Consider the following 4997-nt stretch of genomic DNA (forward strand, 5'->3'; position numbering starts at 1 on the left):
TTGTTATTGACTCCACCATAAGCAATGGGTTTTGCCTCAAATGGGCATGTGACTTAAACTTTGGATTGTATGATTTGGCGATCCATAGAAGAATGCAAAAATGGCACCAATGTGGAAAGATTCTGTGTTTTTATTCTTTCTTAGTGTGAGTTCTTGTGTTTTTTTTGTGTTTTTTTCTTTACGAGGAAAGGTTGACAGTCTTTTGCTTTTTCGTTCTGCTTCGTTTATGTGATACGACTTCACTCTGATTTCATCCGTGTTCGGGTGTTTCCTTAGAAGCCACAATATTTACATTTGTCTTTGTTTTATCAACAACTTTTAACCCCTGAAAAAAAACTGAAAAATCACTTTGTCAGTGTCAAACTGGCATCAGTAGTGGATGAGAACAACGTTTGAATGAAATACAGGCACAATTTTAAAAAATGGTTTGTATCATCGCAAGTAGCTTTAAAGGTAAGCGTATAAAGACACTTTTGTTGAATACAAAAATGACTCTTTTTTTTACTACACAGATACCTGTGTAGTATTGATGTCAATTCCATACAAAAGTTGTGCAATCTCTTTAAAAACACATTCTCACGTTTGAGATGTCACTTCAGATTGCGGAATGTAATGAATAGTGGCTTTTTCACATGGTGTCACGGGGTTAAATAAAGTTTAAAGTCAAAAGCACTGATTTTTAGCAGAATTGCCAAAGGGATAGTTCAGCTTCTCAGAAACAGTGCTGCTTAAAAACCCATACTTTTAGTCAAGCTGTCATGGAATAACAAATGTGAAAATCCTGCTCGTGTGGCTTCCTATCTGGCTCCCAAGGTGGGACCGCTTACTGAGCTGTGGGACGGCTGACATCTTAGGAAGATGAATGGATGTGGTGAGAGAGGAGCCGGTGTTGAAGTGTTTGCTAAACCCATTCAGGATCTGTGTGTGTGTGTGTGTGTGTGTGTGTCAATGTGTGTGTAGATAGGTGAAAACAACACCTTATGCAAAACACCTGGCTTTGCGTAATGTTAATAAAGCTGTAATTGCGGAGTGGAGCAATTCCAAAGTTGACCTTTTCTAAAGTTCCTGCATTGATACCTTTCTGCAGCACTTTCAACCAAATGAAGGTTATTTCTTTTTTTTAAAGATTTAATGTTTTTTCACTCATGTGGAGAGCCACTTAAGCACAAAAACAGCTTGTTGAAACTAATCCACCCCGCAGAGAACCTTTCACATGTGCACAGTCTTTATTAGAGGCTGCACAGTGCTAACAACAATCTGCGGTATCTGAAAGTGTGTGCCTGCTTTAAAACACAGCAGTTGCAATACAAATACACAAGTGCCATATGCAGAGTTTTCTGGGGGGAAGGGGAAGCATTGTCCCCCCTAGTGGTCATAGGTCTTCATTTGTTTTCCCAAACTCTTTCGAACAAATACAATCCTTAATATAATGTACATAATATTCAAATATTTGTGTCATAAAACACAGTGACTGTACAAAATATATATGAATTCTTCTTATTAATTTTTTGGCGCTCGAGATTCTAACATTATTACATATTACTCTTAGTTTCATTTCACAGATTTTAGTTCTACATCAGGTGTGTAGTATAGTGAAATGGTCCCAAACTTTAAAGACTTTAGGTTGGTTCTTCTTTTGTTGCGCAATTCTTCTTCACATTGTAAATCGTAGAGCACCACTGCATCCAGCAGTTCATGTACGGTACTGCAGCAAAAATGCAGCAGAAAGCAGCCGCCGGCCTGATTTTATCATGAATTTACAACATTAAACGTCACGTTGAAGCACATTTTTGTAGCCAACATCATCAATTATGTTATTAATTATTTTTGCATTATTGTAGATGCTACACACGCTGTGGTTGACGGGAATCTCGAGACGTTGTATACATTTCATTCTATTTTTTCTTTTGCCCCTCCCTGGCAAGAATCCCAAACTCCGCCTATGATGCGTGCATTTAACTTTTAATTCACAGCCTGAAATTAAATTGTGCAATTATCATGTTATTAAAATCCAATCTGCTGCTCAATTATAAAATCCCTCCAGATATTCTCGTGCTCTTATGCCAGAAAACTCTTTGAAGGCTTCCTCTGCTAATCACATGATTTATGGCAAAATTTATAGAGGCATGAAAATGTGGTAACTAACAACATTGGCCATCAATCAAAATGACAGGCGTAATGTTATTTTTTGTCACGTTCATTTTAGACTTCTGTGTATTCCTTTCCTCCTAAAACACTTAATCAATGGTGGTATTTTGGAGCGGCTCATGACTGAGCTGAGGTTAATGGTGCGACCAGGTGTTGCAGGCAGTTTAGTGCAATTTATGTGTGCCTGGAGTATTGTTCTCATCACAAAAACAAATGCAGAACCCCAAAAGTGCCGTTTGGGATTAGCTTATCCTTGGCAACTCAATTGTGTTTTGTTTTATTTTGTTAGTGCAAGTGCAAAAATGTGCACATAGGAATTCAGAAGAAGAAGCAAGAAAGCACAACGCAGACGGGAGATGGAATTTGAGTGTTAAAATGCGAAAGCATGGACGTAAACCTAAACAAATGCACGGAGAGGATCGTGAACATGCAGCCGTCAGCTTGTTTTTCCGAGCTGCAGGTGCAGTGTCCAGCTGCAGCCCTGCCATGCATGCCAGGGGCCTGAATCATTTCCCTCTTCTCCAGAGGAGGAACTGTCAAAGCACATGGGGAACGTTGCAGCCAGGCAAGAAACGCTGAGAGAGGAGAAAAGTGCAAAGCAAAGGTAAAGGAGAAGTTATCTGAAGTTAAGTTTTTCCTTTTTCCTGCAGCAAAGCCTGAAACCTATGGATACACGAACCGTTAAAACAGTGTAAAGTGAGGCTTGAGCAGAGGTGTCAAGAATATTGATATATCCTACACAAGTAGAAGTACTGTTACTTGATTGAAATTGTACTCAAGTACAAGTACAAGTAAGTCATACATAAAGTAATAAGTACAAGTAAAAAGTAGCTCAATTAAGAAGTACTGAAAGTAAAAGTTATTAGTTGCTTTAACCCCCCATGTTTATTTTTGGGTTCCCTTGCATACAGTAATTTATTTTCCACAAAGGCTTCGGTATAAAAGAAAAGGAAAGTCAAAATGTACAATTATTAAAAAAAAAAAAAAAAAAAAATGAAACACCATTGAATCCAATTCAAAATAAAAGTATAGCTAAATTTATAAACTCTAAAACTGAGAAAATCACCAACATTCAATGCTGTTTTGGCGCCGTGTAATGTGGTTGGTCGGCTATAATGTGATGCATATGATTGTTGTCTGGTCATTTCATTTTTTGTAGTTTCACCATGTCTATTGATCATTTTAAAACAAAAAATACATAATTTACTCAGTAACGGTTGGATGCAGAAATGTCACGAGTTAGTTTACTTCTTTTAAAACGTACTTGAGTACAAGTAAAATTTCTGATCTACAAATATACTCAAAAAAGTACCCATCAAATCAACTCAATTACAGTAACATGAGTACTTGTAATTCATTACTTTCATCTCTGGGCTTGAGTCAGAAAAACTACAGCAACTTTTTTTTTCTGGCATCTGTTTTCCAAACTGTACTCTGAATTTTCAAAAAGACAAGAATGGGTGAGGCTTAGAAATAGAAGGAGAAAGGAGAGTGGTGGGTGGGTGTCCGGGGGCCACACACATAGATTTCCAGGCCTAAGGGTGCGTCAGTCAGGCCTGCCTGCATGTGGTCTCCTATATGTGTCCAAGTTTATCCACACCACTATTACACCACCATTAGTCACGGCAGCTGATGACAAGGGTTAAAATCTTCCTTCTTCCCCCCTCTTACTAATCCATTTAACTGAAAGGACCCTTTAAAAGGTTATACCCCCAATTTTAACAAAATGTCCAATCTTCCTATCTCCTCTGTCTGTGTCAAACACAGAGACAAGCCTGTCTGGAGCCTGCACAGTGCACACGAACAAACACAGTCATGCACGATGGACCAGTTGTAGGGAATCTTTGTCAGAATAGTTGCCGGGTGGTCTACACAAGTGTCAGCAACATGTCTCTCTTAATGTGGTTTGTATGGTATTTCAGTATAGTACAACTTTCATACGCTCCAATAAAGCATGAACACAATGCACTCACATTTTTTTTTAATTGACAAGAAAATCTGCAGCTGCGGAAAATGTAATATATAAACATTTTGTATCATATCATATATCATTTAAAAAAAAAAAAAATAATAATGTTGAATTTATAACTACACAGATGTTCAAATGAGAACCAGCATTCTGTTACTAGCAAACTTATTAGTATGATTTAGCTTTGCTAGCAAACATATTAGCATGATTTAGCTTTGCCAGCAAACATATTAGCATGATTTAGCTTTGCTAACAAACATATTAGCATGATTTAGTTTTGCTAGCAAACATATAAGCATGATTTAACTTTGCTAGCAAATATGTTTGCATGATTTAGTTTTGTTAGCAAACATGTTAGCATGATTTCATTTTGTTCGCAAACATGTTAGCATGATTTAATTTTCTTTAAGTTTAATTCTGTATTGATGGTTGTGTTGCTTTGTCTTACAGCAGACATGGATAACCTTTTTTTTCACTGGGCCATATTATCAACATTCATGACAACATTTAGAAAAATGAGCAATCTGAACATTAATATAGGAAAGAACAAAGGGTTTGTTGTTTTTTGTATTTTTGGGGTCATTGTGTGTTTTTTTGTTATTGATTTGTATAATGTACTTCATTTTGTGTGTCATTTTGTTTTGTTGCTGTTTGGTATATGTATTTCTGTAGTCATTTTCTGTGTTTTTTGAGTAATCTTTATTAGTTTATTAGTCTTATGTATTTTTGTTGTTATTTTTTAAATATTTTTCTGTAATTATGTATAGTTTTTATAGATTAATTTTGTATTTTTATGAGTCATTTTGTGTGTTTACTTTAGGGGCTGTACAAAATCAGTACGAGGGCCTAATGTGGTCCCTGGGCCCCAACTTGCCTTTGT

This window comes from Gouania willdenowi, chromosome 6 (assembly GCF_900634775.1).
Source record: "Gouania willdenowi chromosome 6, fGouWil2.1, whole genome shotgun sequence".
In the NCBI taxonomy this organism is placed as follows: Eukaryota; Metazoa; Chordata; class Actinopteri; order Blenniiformes; family Gobiesocidae; genus Gouania; species Gouania willdenowi.